This window comes from Cupressus sempervirens, chromosome 7, assembly GCF_028749045.1.
Source record: "Cupressus sempervirens isolate cs-2001-9-10 chromosome 7, ASM2874904v1, whole genome shotgun sequence".
Classification (NCBI taxonomy): Eukaryota; Viridiplantae; Streptophyta; class Pinopsida; order Cupressales; family Cupressaceae; genus Cupressus; species Cupressus sempervirens.
In genome coordinates this window covers 911,454,330-911,472,294 of record NC_143124.1, presented here as the reverse complement: position 1 = coordinate 911,472,294, position 17,965 = coordinate 911,454,330, and positions in this window count along the sequence as shown.

The window sequence follows — 17,965 nt, the reverse complement described above, 5'->3', positions numbered from 1 at the left end:
TTTTTGTGTTTTAAAAATGAAACTGCTTGAAACCTTATTTATGTGATTTGAAAATGAAATTTTTTGAAACTTGATTTAGGAAATTTGAAAATGAAATTGCCTAGCTTGAAACTTGATTTTATTTCAAAATGAAATTCTTAAAATTACAAAAAAATTAGTGCAAAAACATCACCAAGTATGCGCTAAGAATATTGTAACCCTTAATGTATATGACTAGTGGAATTTGTAGCACCAATCTTTTTGGGACAACTTCCTATCAAGACTAATTTGTAGCACAAATGCAACCCCTAGGTCCAACTATACAATGTGCCAATTCCCATGGTATTCATATATTCATTTAGTATCTACTAACCCTTATGTTTTATTTATTTATTCTAGTTTGTGTGGTTTTGATATATACAGCTAGATGGGATTTGATGAGAAATAGTTGGTATTTTTAAAGGTGGGTAAGAATATAAATAGTCATTAGTGACAAGGCACTAAAAAATGTAATTCCTTATTGTACATGGATTTGATGTGGTATTATGATCATAAGATCTTCACTCTCTCCTCTTTAAATACATAGGAAAACAAAATAATCCTTTATTAATCTTTGTTATAGACCCAAAAACTCCTTTTGGTCCCCATGTGACATAATTTTGCATTCACTTATTTCTATGGTTACTGATAACACACACACACACATGCATTCTCTCTCTTAAGATCCTAAGATACATCATAGGAGCAGATTTTAATAGCCCCCCCTCCCCCACCCACAATACTGAAAACTCCCCTCCCCTTCTTGTAATGATAATGATATATACACGTACTCTTCTGACACCAAGAAAACCTATCCATGGTGATGATTTTCTTACACATGTACACACTAGGCTGAGGGAATCCATTTCAGAATGACAATAGGATTCACTCATATTCATCTTTGATCTATGCCTCTCCATACATCTCATCTTGTCCTATTTTCCACATCTCCTAAAACCCATAGAAGAAGTCAATACAACATCTCCCCACAACCCACATATTAGATTTTGCAAAAGACTAAATGGGATTCTGAAAAATTGGGTAGTGTTTCCTTAACCTATATAGTGGAGGGTATTTGAAATATTCCATTTGTTTTCTTTTATTTCTATGAGAAGAATGGGAAGAGAATTCAATAATGGAGGCTCTTAAATCTTGTTAAAAAATCAAGATAAATGATGTAGTGCAAGGCATGAGAATCCCTAAAGGAGATGTCCTGGCCCCCAACAAACAACCACACAATTGAAAAATAATACAAGATTCACAATCTGATACCAAATGCAACTCTTTATTTATAAAATAACTATTTACATGCAATGTGCCTGAGTGTAACACCTTCCTATTTACAACCAATTACACCTTCCACGTTACTACCGATTACAATAGCAATTACAAAAAGAAAGTTCTGCAAGATCTCTCAAGATCTAATTTGAAACTCTAGCTAGTCTAGATCCACACTTTGGTAGAAACCTTCATGGAAGATCTAAAATTTTATTTGCAAGCCCACCAAGCAATCTCCTTGTTTTCCCAAGCCTAAGCTACTAGCCCTTCTAAAACTTCATGCAAGATCCAAGTGTAAACTGCCTCACATTCGACACTCTGTCCACACACTCAGGAAAAAATTTCTCACTCAGCTACTCCATCTTCCATACTAGAACCCACTTTGCATCATGACTCACTCCACCGAATGAATTCCCCAAAACCCCTTTCTTATACCCAACTAAGCGACAAGTCATCCTAGCTCAATAAAAATTAAAATAACCCCTTACATTAAATGCCCATGCAAGCCAAAAGTCATCTATAACACTCATTAAATAAATACAACCCAAATTAAAGGCCAAAAGATTGGCTCGTAGAAAACATGGGCAACACAGAAAATCAATACATGTCTGAGTGTTAGAAACCACCATCGAGTATCAACAAATCCTTAAGCATAATTGATCCCCTTCATTGACCAAGCCACTCAGTCAACACAACAATTGAACCAACCAAGTTCCCCATTATATGCCAGGTTCATCCTTTGGTGACCAATTCCCTTTAATTACCAAGCTACTTAGTCAACACTACAACCAAGCATCTCTAACCTCATAGTGCATATTGAGTTCCTTTAACAATCAAGCGCCTCCTCCTTTGACTGAGTACTAGTCCAAACACCCTCCAAATCAACTACCAAGCTTCCTCCCATGAACTACAATGTAGCCACTGAGAAAACTCAAGATGCTCATGCATCAGACTCCCGAAATAAATAGAAAAGTGTGTCCCACACTTTGATGTCCAAATAAAGATCAAAAATGATTTTCATTTTCACCAAAGGCTTCCACTCCAATAGGGACAAGAAAATCAATGTGCAAGTCATCCACATCTGCATCCATCTATCAAACACCATAATCTCAACCATCCAACCAACATGCTCACTCCCAGGAGAAAACTAAACATAATGCTTCATCAAAAAATCATCATCAATAACTAGTGAATCCACACCAACAACAAACTCCACATCAGCAATAATATGTAGATCTCCATCAACACATGCCAAGCTCACAACACTAGCGGTCTCATTTCTCACAACAAGATGCTCTACAATTTCATGTAAAACAACTTGCAACACAAATACCATTCACAAAATTCATAGACATATTTTAATGTGGAAGCTATGTGAAGGGAAAAACCACTTGGGACCAACAACTCAAAAAATTTCACTCTTCTCAAGTGAGCTCTACTAGGAGCCAACCTTGTTAAAGGATACCTAGACATTGTTAATGTGACCTTGTTAGAGGATTTCACCAAAGATCATCTAGAAATTATCACTCCTTATTCTTGACTAAAGAAAGGCCTAATTTAAAGGACTTACAAACACTGATAATTGATGTTCTAATATAGGATTTCACAAACTTATTAGGTCCACTTGATACTTCTAAGATGTTCTACAATATAAAATGATCTATTAAGAATAGCAACTAGGTTTTCTTGTTCAGATCTCTATTCTCTCTTTTTCTTCTTCTCTTTACTCACTCAATTAATTGACTCTTTCACCACTCTACTTCTTTTCTTTCCTCTTCTCCCCTTAGCTCACCTAGCTCAACTCTTTACTCCTAATCCTTAAATAATTTCACATTCATGAAAACCTTCAATCAAATCTTAACCAACATCATTAGCTCTTGATCAACAACACAATGAAATCATATACCTAAAATTGTCTTGTTCTCTTACTTAAATAATTTTCTCAATGCTTCTAAGTCCTTCCATCTTTTGTTGTATGGTCATCATTGTCAATCTTAGGTTTATAAAATAATTCCTTTATACAATGAATTTAGACACTCAAAAAATATAACTTTGCATGGACCTTTGTGTCCATCCTTATCCTTCTTTAATTTCCATCATCACATACTTCTTGTATTTTCCCACCCATAGATCTTGTAACAAACTTTGACTCGCTCCTTAGACCATTTCAAAATTTCTATATTTTCATCAAAATTTGGCTATAGATTCCAATCCCCTAAACTTGTCCACGCAACTTTTACTTAGTAAACATAATATTTACCCAGGCAACATAGAACTTGGTTAATATTGAATTTATCAGGGAATACTATATTTTCTTTCCTTTCTTTTCCAATCAATTGGACAACACCGCAGTCACTCGGTGAATACAATCTCACTTCATTAACCTTGTATTCTTCAATAGATTAGAACAATACATGATTGTAAAACAAGAAAACCAATATTACATTACCATTATCAAATTAATTCAAGTACCCATTGAATACCTTACATATTAACTTTTTCTTCATCATACTTTATTCAAATCCTCTTCATCAATCAAATCATCTTTATTAATCTAATTAATCAGTACTCTACTGAGTTAGCATAATGTCTAGCCAACTACGAATATGACATCAATGACAATATAAAAACTGATATATCTCTCTTACATACATTTAGAGCACCATCGCCTAACAATTTGACACTATCAATTACATTATTAGTTGGGGCTAGCACATGTCACAAGGGTGGTATTACACAGGTGATGCCCATGTTCTATCCCCCACTTAGACATTTTGTTTATAATAACCTCATGTTTTTTCATCCATTTCTCCTAGGTCGTGCTGATAATACTATGCAAATCATATCTTCAAGAAAGCCACACACATTTGGACATCTCACTACAATGTTATAAACATAGAGTACAAAATCTTCCTCTATTGTACAACATACTAGTATGTAGATCTCTTTTTCTCTTTTTTTTTAATGTGTTTATTTTCATTGAAGTGTTGTTTCTTAATGCAAATTCATAATGCATTCATTTTCTATAGTAGGAGATGCAACACCTGAGGAGGTTGCAAAGGAATTTCCTAGATGTTCCTATGTCACTAGTTCATGATTGGTGAAGGATTATGAATTGCTCATGAGTGAGGCATAAATGATTGCCTTGAAGATACCAAAGGATCCAAGTAATTTAAATTTATTAGTATATAATTTAATTATAATTTACTTATTTATCACTCTATTTTGACTAATGATCCCATGATTTTTTGTAGGGAATGATCTTTTTTATATATAGCTTCATGACATTACATTGGAGATATTCGAGAACACCGTAAGTTAGAGGTGGAACATCAAATGTGAACTAACCCAAACCACTATTTTGATTTCATATCATTTCTTGACTAGTTTTCCTTTGATCTACCTCTTCAACTATATTAAAGGTAGATTCACTTCATTTCTAAAGCTAACATGTTTGTTTTTGCTTAAAAGGTGGAATAAGCAATTTATGAACAAAAGACGCAATCTCATAAATTTTATGACAATTTTTTTTTAGGAATAACACCTTTCATAAAACCAATATCCTTGAGAGAGATGGGAAATATCTTTTTCATTTGAGGGACCAATACAAGCTCAATTTTATGGATAATCTGAAGTGTGAGCAACCCCCCTGGATTATAGATAGTGAGTGGAAGAACCTGAATTTGAATGGGAAGGAGAAAAAAATAAAGTGAAGAGGACAAACACCACTAAAAGGAAACCAAAGCTATGTGATTCTATAAATAATGTAATTATTTACTAATTAATGTTTATATTTATATAATCTAACTTATTTCAAACTTTTCATAGATTCATTAACCGCTAGAAACTTAAAGTTGGAACAATTATTGTTTTGCCATTGATGTCAAATATATTGATGAGACATATTTCTACCTAATATAAGTGTCATATTTATTTTATTGATGAAGATGATTTGAGAAATTGCTCATAACAATAGCACCTAGAGGAAAGGTTGAGTTATGAAAAGGAAGCTATAATGGACATTTTATTAGATAGAGTTTGATAAAGAAAATTGGTTGTTTATGTCAAGAAAGTTAAGCCAAGTGGAGAAATAGAGTAAATGGAAAAGGAATGACAAGTGATGCTAGTGATAATTGGGCCATAGTTTGTGCCGAGAAAATATAGCATTGACTGAGCATCATTATTGATGAAGCAAGCTAGTCAATGTTGAGCCAGAAAGTTTTACAACACCTAAGTGTTTAGTGATTGCCGAGTAACAACGTTGAATATGAATTCAAGGAAATCATGATTCCCAACCAAATTAGTTGATTTCTTGGGAGATGTAAAATATGTTAAAGATAATATTGATGAGTTGGATCATTAAATTCAAGGTGAGGATTAGGTAAGGACCTAACAAATGGATTCTAGCGAATCTTCTAGAAGAAGATCAAGAAGATGGATAGATATAGTGAATCATGTTGAACCTGATTGTAAACCCTAAGATCTATAGTGATCAAGGAAAATGGTAAAGAAATAATTTCCTATCTAACAAGGTGTAGAGCTGAATAATGTACATGCCCAAGTGTGTATCTAAAGAGAGGTATATAGAGCAAGGTGAGTTAGAGATGCACAAGTGTGAGAATGAATGTGAAGCTAAAAGAGATTTCTTACACATATGTTGTTGATAGTGGTAAGTGAAATGTAGGAAAGAAGGCTTAATTGTTTTTGAAGGGGGAAGACTAATTTCTTGAAGGGTTTCCAAACAAATCAAGAATAAAAAAGTGGAGAATTTATTAGTGAATCAATGCCTAAACTGAATAGAGATCTAAACTTGTAAAGTGAGTTGTAATCAAATTGATTAACACCTATTGTTTTCTTTCTAATCATTGTAATAGTTTGTATTGAAATCCTTTTAACAGAGGTTGATCTAAGAGTCATTTGAAAGACTTAATAGTCTTTGTAAATCCTTTCACAAGGTGAAATTATAAATGGAATGATCAAAGTCCTTTGACAAGGCGACAACTAACAAGGTGATTGGATCCTCTAACTAGGTCACATTTAATAGTGTGTATTGTAACCTTTAATAGGGTTGGCTCCTAACATAGCTCACATTGAAAGCATGAAAAATTGGTGACATGTTGCTGGTGGTTTTTCCCAAATTGGGTTTACACGTAAAAATCATAGTGTCAAATCTATGTTAAATGATTTACATGTTTTAAATTTTATATTCAACAAAGCATGTTATATTTGAAATGATATTTTTTTCTTATGTTAGAGACTGAGTAACTATAGAGATTGAGCAACAACAGGATAAGAATAATAGTAAGAGTTTTATGTTTAAAAGTTCAAATGGTACTTAAGGACCTTGAGTAACCAAAATGGGAGGCAGAATGGGAGTGAGAGCACTAGTTCAAAATTCAATTCTGGAGATAGGAAAGAAATCACAAGGAGGCGGACCTCGATCACTAGGCACGTAGGAAGGGATCCAAGCAGGTGTTAGGGAGGAGTCAGGAGATGGGGACCCACATGAGGACATACCAGGGAATCTCCCAAAGTGTTGGGCCTCACTCTTTGGAGTCAAGCCATTAGGTAAATCCTCTTTCCCTCCGGTTAAGGTTGTGTCAGGTCCAGAAAAGGGATCTTGCATGATTGCTATTCCAGACGAGATTGTTGATCATACCATTGCCTCTATGTCCTCAACGCCCGTCAAAAAGTTTACTGGCCCAAGATCAAATATTGATGTGGTCTGGGCCTATACTCTGAAAAAATGGAGCTTGAAAGGTCAGGTCAGTGTCATAGAAATGGCTAAGGGTTTTCTCTCTTTTGAGTTCACCTGTCAAGAGGACATGGCTAACATTTTGTGTGAAAGACCTTGGAGCTTTGGAAGAGCCACCCTCATCCTTTAGAGATGGTCATCCCAATTGGACTTAAATGAATCATTCCTCTAGAAAGCTCTAGTATGGGTCAGACTCCCGGAGCTACCATTGGTGTTCAGGAATGAGGATGTCTTCAAGGGAGTGGCTAGCTCTTTTGGAGAGCTTCTCTCCATCGACCCAATCACTACTTCAAAGAGTAGGTTGACTTATGCAAGGATCTACGTTGGAGTGAGGGAAGGGGAGGATATGCCTGAAATGGTTTGTTTTAAGTCCAAACTTGGCACCCATATCCAGCAACTGGACTTTGAAAGTGTTCCTTTTGGGTGTTTTCACTATCTAAAAACCAATCACAAGGCATTTTAGTGCCCAAAATCTAAGATGACTAGAAAGAAGAATCCCCCTTCTTCTTCTCAGCTAAGGATGAAGAAAGTTTGGAAAAAGAAGACCTCTGCACAAGGCCAGAAGGACCTATCTTTGGAGACCCAATATGCAGTAGAAACCCCAAAGAGGACAAACCTAGAACCTCAGGGAAAGATAAGTAAAGAAGGAGAACTACTCAAGTAAGGACCTAGTTCCTCTCTACCTTTAACCGAACCCTAGCTGTTAGGGGATGATTAGGTCAAGGAAAGGACCCTCAAGCCTAGAGAAGATGAAGTTAAGGATGTCTTGTAGAAAGGTTTTCAAGAGACTGGTTTGGACCTTCTTCCTAGTGAGGAATAACTAGTTCTGGGCTCCATGGAAGAGATCAAGGAAAGAGAAAATAAGGAAATTATCATCTTCCAAGATCTAGAGGAAAACTTGGTCTCCACCAAAGATGCAGTGACCAGAATAGGAAATAAGGAGGACTTGGTGAAAGATCAGGACCAAAGGGTTGATCTTCATAGCACCCCAAGGAATTCTAATAAGGCTTCTAGATCCTTGAAGTTTAAAAAGAAGGGAGAGATACTTTGGAAGAACCAAATTAGAGATCTGTCCAAGGCTTCTCTGGTGGCAACTCAGAGTAGTTGTAAACTAGATGTGGGCTCTACAACCAAAGTAGGCAAGAAATCAGAAAGGGAGTCTAGAGAAGAGGAGACCAGAAGGTGTTTGGTGAATGGGTGCCAAAGCACCCTGAAGGACTTTTCCAAGAGTAAAAAATGAAGATCATCTCATGGAATATTAGGGGCCTAAATGGAGCCCATAAATAGGAAATCATTAGGAATTTGATTAGAGACTAGAGACCAGATATTTTGATGATCTAAGAAACAAAAATGAAAAAGGATTCTTTGAGAAACATAGAGTTCAGTAACATGATGAGCGGTGAGGCTTCAGACTCTGACAAAGCCTCTAGGGGCCTGTGAACTTTATACAAGTCAAATATTTTCAGGGTGGAATTGGTTTCCAATGTAGGTAACATTCTATTTTGTAAAGTGTACAATATTCATTCCAACGAACTTTGGTTTTTGCTCAAAATTTATGCCCCCAAAAACAAGAGAGGAAGAAAATCCTACTAGTCTAGAGCAGAAGGGCTGGTTCAGAATAGTAACTTGAAAAAAGGCATCATTATGGGAGATTTCAATACCCCTCTTCTGGATAAGGAAAATAAGGGTGGTCTACCTCAGGACTGGGATAGCAAGCATGATCTTCCTAACTTCATCAATGATTTGGCTTTTTTGGTGTTGGACCTTATGGGTGGTGACTTTACTTGGTCCAATAAATGCTTAGGCAAGGAGTGTATTTAGGTTAGACTGGATAGAGCCCTCATTTCTCCTGGTTGGCCGTAGTCCTCTTCTTGCAAATTAGCTCTTTTGCCTAGAATTGGGTCCGACCACTCCTCCATCTCCCTCTCAATTGTCCCTTTTGACCCTAATAGACCTCCTCCCTTTCGTTTTGAGAAAATGTGGACCTCCCACCCTGACCTTCTAGAGAGAATTAAGGGTTGGTGGAGCATAGATGTGGAAGGCACTGCTATGTTCAGGGTAGCTAGAAAACTCAGTAATGTTAAAAGGATGATAAAAGCTTGGAATAAGTTGGATTTTTGGTCATTTATTCTCTATGAAATAGGATCTTTCTTCTAATCTCTCTTCCATCCAAGCCTCCATTCAGGATAATGGGTATGATGCCTCAAGAAGAGAAGAAGAACTATCCATCCTGTCTAATTTACATGACATCATTAGTAAAGAGTAAAAGTTCTGAAGGAAAATATCTAGAATCAATTGGCTCAAAGAAGGAGACCAGAACACAAAGTTCTTCCATTTATCCACTCTTAAACATAGAGCTAAAAACAAGATTTTTGGCCTGAAGAAAGATCAGGGTGTGCTGACTAAGGAAGATGATATTTCACTTGAAGCTGTCTCTTTCTTCTCCTCCCTTCTTTCTTGGGATCCTTTTCTCTCTAAGGTGGACCAGGATGACATTGTCTCTTGTATCCTTTAGATCCTCCAACCGCACCATAATAATCTGATCCGGGCCATTCCTTCTTATTTTGAAGTGAGAGAAGCTCTTTTTTCTCTTCTGGCGAATAAATCACCTAGACCTGATGGTTTCACTACCTTCTTTTTCCAAATGTACTAGCCTGTCATTATGAAAGATGTTGTTAAGGTGGTTCAGGAGTTCTTTGGAGCCAGAAGAATTATGAAGGAAATCAACTCCACATTCTTAGTTCTTATTCCCAAAGTGCCAGGGGCTGACACTCTGGATAAGTTCAGACCCATCAGCTTATGCAACTTGTTTTATAAGATCATCTCGAAGGTGCTCACTTTGAGGCTACTTAAGCTTCTCCCCCAAATTATCTCTCAACAACAATCAGGCTTTGTCCCGGGCAGATAGATTTTAGATTCAATTATCATGGTGCATGAAGTGATTCACTCTATGGAAGCTGTTAAGAGAGAAGGGATGTTACTCAAACTTGACATTTCTAAAGCTTACGATTGGTAGATTGGTCCTTTTTGGAGTTGGTGTTGAAGTCTTTTGGCTTTGATGTCAAATCTTGCAAGGTAATTTCCCAATTGGTCACCACCCCCTTGCTAGCTATTTTAGTGAATGGATCCCCCTCTAATTTCTTCAAAACTACTAGAGGCCTTCATCAAGGGGATCCTCTATCATTGATTCTCTTCATCATCTTGGAAGAATGTATTGGAAAATTCATGGAGAAGAAAAAGAAAGAAGGGAGGATCAAAGGCTTTAAACCTTCTTCCAAATGCACCCCCTTCACACATCAGCAATTTGTTGATGATTCCATTATGGGAGGAGAGGCTTCGATCAGGGAGGCCAAGGCTTTGAAAGACACTTTGGACACTTATTCCAAAGGGTTGGGGCAACTCATCAATTGGGACAAAAGCTCTATTTTCTTTATCAACACTCCAGAGGGAAGACAACAGACATCTCCAAAATCTTTGGATTTCAGGTGGGGGAGCTTCCTTCTACCTACCTTGGTCTCCCCTTGGGCACATCCCCCTCTGATTCCTTCTAGAATGACATCTTGGATAGGTTCAGTTAGAAGCTGTCTAGCTGGAAAGGAGCCTCTCTCAGCCAAGCTAGAAAATGTCAACTAGTTAAATCCATCCTTCAAAACCTGCCAATATATGCCCTGAGCCTTTTTACCATACCTAGAAAATATGCTGAGAGGATGGGGAAAATCTAAAGGGATCTTTTATGGATGGGAACTGAAAGGATTAAAAGGTACCCCCTTTTTGCTTGGGACAAAGTTTGTCTCCCTAAAAATAATGGTGGTTTCAAGAAGCTCACTCATATCAACAAGGTCCTTCTAGAAATGCAAATCTAGGACATCTTTAGTAGCACGAGGGAATGGAGAGACACTGTGGTGAACAAGTATATAAAAAGCCCCTCTTTTCAGTTCACTCTTTTTAGTGAGGATATCCCCAGAGGCTCAGTTGTTTGGAATGGCTTCTTAAAAGCCAGGGATTTGGCTAACTCTAAGGTCTCCTGGAAGCTGGGAAATGGGGAGAACATTCTATTCTAGATGGACTGCTAGCTTCCTCAAGGCCCCCTCATTAATAACCCTAGCTATGGTGTTTGGGCTAATGATTGCATCAACCTTTTTGGGCACAAAGTCAGCAACTACAAGACTGAATAGGGATGGAAGGACCTTTCTATTATCTCAAAGGACCTTAAACCAATTATGATCATGCCTAATTCCTTATCCCTCAGCACCAACAAGGATGAATTGGTTTGGAGGGATAATGCCAATAGGCTCTATTTGGTTGCCTCTGGGTACTCTGCTTTATGGAGTACAAAATTTCCCCCCCCTTGGTCGAGGGCCTAGCTCCAAAGCCTAATGCCAAAAGTCAACATGTTTTTTTGGTTGGCACTTCAGGACAAAAATATCACCTAGGAAAATCTCATTAAAAGAGGTCATATCATGCCTAGCAGATGTGTTTTATGCAAAGATGAGTCAGAGACAGGCAATCATTTGTTCATTCTTTTCTCTTACTCTAGGACAGTCTGGGACTTCCTCACCCAGGACCTTGACCACAACTGGTGCATTCCTTCCAACCTCCTAGACTTTTTCTGCCAATGGCATGGTATGTTCAATGAGTCTGCCTTGAAGGAAATCAACTCTTGGCTCCTGCCCCATTTTTTTGGAGCATATGGAAGGAGAGAAACAACTAGATTTTCAGAGAGAGGGAGGAGCCATATTTGGTTGTTGGAAGGAAAATCTTCAGTAACATAAAGGAAATTTTTTCTATGAGGAAGGGGTGAGCTTTTGAGTTAGGAGGCAGGAATAAGGAGAAGGTAAAAGACAAAATGAGAAAAAGATAAGAAGCCAAGTGGCTCCTCCCCCTTGAAGGCTAGCACAAAGCCAACTTTGACAGAGCCTCCAAGGGAAACCCTGGATCCTCAGGTAGTGGAGGTGTGGTTAGAAATGAAAATGGAGATAGTATTGTGGCTTTTTCTCTCCTATTGGGTTTCCAAACAAATCATTTTGCAGAAGCCAACGCCATGTGCAATGTTGTTAAACTGGCTTTTGAAATTGGGGTCACCAATTTATGGCTGGAAGGGGACTCAAATAACATTATTAAGTGCATCAATGGAAATTCATATCCATCTTGGATGATTGCAAATCTTATCAATGAGACTAGAGAGACCCTTGCCAAATTCAAAAAATTCCATGTCACCCATACTTTCTGGGAAGCAAACCCGGTTGTCGATAGGTTGGCAAATATAGGGGTCGAAACAGACCAAAAATTGACTTGGCTTCTCAAAACTTCTTTACCAGCGAACGTCAAGTGTCAGATTGACTAGGATAAAATCCAAGGAAGTATGAAGGATATCAAGTTGTAATTATGAATATGAAAGGGTTAAGATATATGGGTACTTTTCATAATAGAAGATTGAGAATTCGTAAATGCATATATCCTTTATTGATTAATTTCCATGCTTTGTGGGTTGTTTATTGCAATCGTTTCAGGGGCAACAATAGAGTTATTTTTCTCTACTCTTTTCTTAATCTCAGTGGTCCATTCTAGTCTCACAGTGAAGAGCTTATGAGTAAAGTAGGTGTGTAGTGTGCGGAGATGTAGAAAGGAGCTGGTGGGGGACTTTGAGAAATGGAGAAGCAGGCTGAAAGTTTGGGAAAAGCTGGATGAGGGTGAGGTAACCAAGTATCTCATGAAGCTGCACGATTTTGATCAGGAGGTGACCAACAATATGGTGGGGTCCTGGAAATATGGCAAGGTTAAGGTGAATGGCATCAATTTTTAGATAATGAAGGAGGTGATCGTGGTTGTCACCGAGATCCCTATCAAGGGTTTCAAATTCTTCAGGGATAAGAAGCTCTCAACCAATGCGGTTAGGGATTTTGTGGAGAGTGAGAAGGAATTGAAGGCATTGAAAAAAATTGACACCTACTATGTCCTCGACTCCATGAAGAAGCAGTGGAGGTATGTTCTGAAAGATGTTATTGAGTATATCACTTTGGACCCCAGGTTTGATAGAGCTCGAACCCACCACTTTGTTATTTTAAATCATTTTTAGAAAAAAGCTAGAATTTCTTTCCCTTTTTATTTGTTAACCTCTATGAGAAAAGTGATGGATAGCTTCAAAAAGAAGCCCATTGAAAACCTGACTCTCCATGAGGGGTTGCTACTACTTATCCATGAGCACTTCAAAGCTCAGACTATTAGCAATGCCCCCCCTCAGATAGAGATAGTGGAGTCTAGAAGTTTCAGTTACTCCTCTGACTCAGATGATATTTAAAGCCTCAGTTATGAGAAAGGTAGGATCTCCTCTTCAGGGAAAGCAACGACTTATCATGTCAAAAAATCCCCCCCCCCATAACCCCAAGCAAAAAATCCCTAGGGATCTCGGGTAGAAGTAGGCTAAGAAGGCTAAGGAGGGAAGTAGCGAAGATGAGTGGGATCCAGAATCTGAGGAGATGGTGAAGGAGATGCAGGAGGAATCAAAGGAAGATAGTGGAAGGAAGAAGCGCAAGAGGGAGAGTCTCCAGGATGTGTGCTCTCAATATGAGGAGGCATCTATGCTGCCCCTTTCTCTTGTCCATCTCCACTCTAAGGAGCAGAAAGAGGAGAAAGCTGGGTATGTGAAAGGGGAAGTGCAGATCAATAATAGGAGGAAAGCATGGATCAACTTCAATGTCAAGATAGCCAAAATGGGAATCTTTAGGGAGGCCTTGAATCCCCAAATCCTTGTGGATAATCAAGAAGAGCAGCGGCTGGAAGAATTAATTGATCCGGTGATTGTGGATATTTCAGACAGAGCCAGGGAGATAGGGATGAACCTTTTAAATAATGCTTGCAATAGCATGATTGATAATTTCAGATCAATCAAATGGATTTTCCATGAGCTTGAGGAGGTTAAAGACCAGGTGAAACACATTGAGGCAACAAGGAAAGGAATGGATGCCAACAGGAAGATGGATTTGACTGATAGGTTGACGCTGGCAGAATAGAGGATACACAATCTAGAAAACTACAATCACAACCTTGTGAATTAGATGTTTTCCTTATTAAGCTCCATCAACAACAACATCATCTCTCTCATGGTCTGGATCAAAGACAGAGATATGCACGATGATGAGGATGGAAATGCAAGGGATGAGGCCAGAATGGAGGATGACCCTGTAAAGGACAACTCCACTCCTGCTTAGGACTAGAGGAATCAAAGGGTGCAATAGATGGAAATGGAGGAGAATCAATAGACCTTTGAGGCTGCTCAGTTGATGCATGATCCGGAGCGAAAGAACGAGGAATAACTCTTGCCTGTTCTTTTGTTTATCATTTTCTTTCGGCTTTTTGTTCTAGATTTTGGCCATGGATTTGATTATTTCCTTTTCCTGGTCATTTCTCAGTACTCTTTCCTTTGGCTGGGCTTAATGCTTATTATCAACCTTTGAACTTATACTTTTTTGGCTGGGTTGTCACGCTTATTATCAACCTTCTTATGTACTATCTTTCAAGTTTCAGGTTCCCTGTAAAACTATTTATCTAATCAAAAACTAATTCACCCTCCTAAATTAGTTATTCTAAAAATTTCTAACAATTAACACACCCAAAGAAACCAAGGAAGGAGTAGAAAAGTATGGGAAACACAAGCTCAAGTCTAGTGGTTACTTGAAGCTTGCTACTTGAGTTTTAAGTATAAGTAAATGATATATTGTATCAAAGTATTTATAAATTGTTTTTTTTTTTGATGAAATGATGAAAGAAAAATACCTAATATTCTTTAAAATGTAGGGTTATTAGTTTGAGAAACTTCTTATAGACGAGGTCAAGAAAATTTCCTACAGGGAAGGCTATGTAACCACGGTTCAATGGCTTTAAAAAAAATTAATTACAATTAATTTTTTAATTAATGCAATATTTTTTATTTTAGATGCAGAGGATTTTCAACAAGATCAGGTGGGGGGGAGAGAAAATGATGTGGAAGATGGTGTTGCCCCCTTAGGTAAAGAGGAACACAATTATGTTCCTTTAATTGAACACTTGTAACAATACTTAAAATTTCTCATGAATTTAACCCATTTCTTTCTTATTGCAATGAATCCTCATTTGCAAGAGTGACCTTATCCTTGCACTAGGCTTATAAAGAGGAAAATAGAAGAGGATCATGATGAAGATAGGTTGGAAAAGGTAATTGATTCTTACAAGAAGAAAACAAAATAATCATGATTTTAATGTTCTTTATTTGACAATGACTAAATATTTTATGTGCTAATGAATGTTCTTGAATGATATGTGCTAATGAATATTGGTGAATGTTGCGTGTTGATGAATGTTAATGAATTTTATGTGTTAATGAGTGTCATGTATTAACAAATGAATGTTATATTTGAATGAATGAATGTTAGATATTAGCTTTAGATATTATGAGATTATTTCATGGTTGCTCATTATTATTTTTACTTCATGTGATAATCAATGACTGGTATATTTTATTAGTGAATAAAATAATGAATGAATGTTATATCTTAATGGGGATTTTAATTTTATGTTATGGGGGGAGGGGGAGAGAGGGGGAGAGGGTCCATTTGAGCTTCCACCTTTACAAAGTTGGCCTTGTTAAGTAGAGAATAGTAAACTATTCTTGAAAAAAAGTGAATCTTGATACCCAATCACCTTCTCAAAGTATTATTGTACAAAATATCCTTCACATTCTAGAGACCTTTAAATGTTTAAACACTTACTCACCAAATACAACCTTTCATCACTCACCATACCCAATATCAAACCCTATAATGGATCCATGCCGAATACCTTGACTCTCTAATACACTTCCACGAGAGAACCTCTTGAACTTTATGTTGAATCAAAAAATAATTAACATTGTCTAGATTTATTCACAAACAACTTGAAATCATACTCTCTATCCTTATGACAATTATCAATACCCCTATTTATGATAGTCACAACCAACCCTCTAACTTCATGTCACTCACCCCTAGGAATAGAAAAATCTACTAGGTTCCTTTCAACTCTCATGTGATGGAGAGAGATGGATCCAATAAATGGTCCCATTTAATAAGAACTAACTTTAACTTCTCCCTACAAGGAATAGCTCCACATTTTCCCAACCACTCTACTACTTAAATTCAAACCTCCAATAGACTCTTCAATAGTCACAATTGCCTTAAAAGGATCATTCCACATCACAAATATAACACTTACCAATATTCACCATTATGTAGTGAATTTAACCTAAAGATGGAAATCATGGAGTTCTATCATCCTCCAAATACTCCAAATCAACCTTTTATCTAGTCACTTTGTTGCTTTTGTTGATTTTTGGGAGGATTTCAGACCTATTAATACAAAAAATCTATAAATCTCTTCAACAATCACCAAATTAAGTTAGACCAATTGCATTAGAAAGGTAACTCAGAATACTATCCAACCATGCTGCCAAAACTAGTCTGCAAATCTATATAAGGTCGTACAACTTTAGAAAATAAAAAAAAATTAGATAGAAACTTGTGCTTCTTTATTAATAAAAGTTCAAATCCATGCAATCTACATCTACTGACTGGGGAATGGTTCAAATATGTATATATAGACTCTTATTGATGACCAAAACCAACTTTTGAATAGGTATGACCATTGGTAAAGAAGTTTAATTTACGAAGAAAATTTTGCAAAAATTATTGCTTGACAACATTTTTATAAACCTAGGTGAAAGATTAAAAACAACTTGATTTTGTATATCTTCTTACTTGCTCATCATTTTTGCAACTTTTTTTCCATGGAACCTTATAAGTTAAATGTATGTTTCTTTCTTCATTATGAATATTTTACATCTTTTTATTAGGCTATAGCTTGCTTTATGTTTTTCACAAAGTTGATCATTCATTCATAGTATTAATGCAAAGAATTTCCTAAAGGAGACTATATCTCTTGTCTTGTTTGTATATCTCCTTATTGTATTATGGATATTTTACATTTCATATTTGAGGTATCTGTAGGTTAGTTTTTGTAGAGTTTTATCTAACATACATTTCTTGAAAATAAATTTTTCTTCTTCTTGAAAATATGATAAAAAGTATTTGTATTCTTGCTTGCATCTTCTTGTGATGGCTCCAACTTAAATATTTTCCTTCATTTTGTATATTATATTTCAAAATAGATTGAAAAGAATTGATAAATGTTTTTAAAATTTTACATACATCTTTTTCAAGTTTGATATTTCACTTTTTCTCAGCTCTTATCAACCAATAATTTTTCAAAACCATGCTAACTAGTTGGAAATTAAGGATCCTAGTTAAAAAATTGCTTGGATATATTTTTTGTGCACCAAGAATCAAAGGTATGTTAGCATGAATGTTGATGATACTACATTGGGGGAGTATCCTGAGCATTGAAGAGTATTCATATGTTGCATTCATGATTGTGTTTGTCATTGATGTCAACATAGCATTATTTTTGAAAAGACTAGTAGTGTAGCAGACATAGATCTTGATGGTACAAATAATGGTTTGATTTTCTAGTCATTCATAGTTATGGACATGTACAAAAAAGTGTCCTAATGATGTGCTTAAGTGTGCAGAGTATGAGTTAAAGATGTATGAAAGTTGTACCTAATTTACAAAGAGCACTTCAGAGACAGAGTATTGGGAAAATGGTTCCTAATGTTTATTAGGTATCTTTCATCTGAGATGTAATGAAGAGATGCATAATCAAGTAGTGATAGAGAACAATCAAGTGATGACATCAGTGAGTGCGCAAGCCTTAGTATTGCACATGTGAACTTTTGTATAGACTACGAGTTGACAGTGCTATTGTAATTGTAATTAATTAATTATCTTATTTTAATTAATTGGGAAAGCCTCAAGGCCAACTCAAGGAATTATTATGGAGTATAAA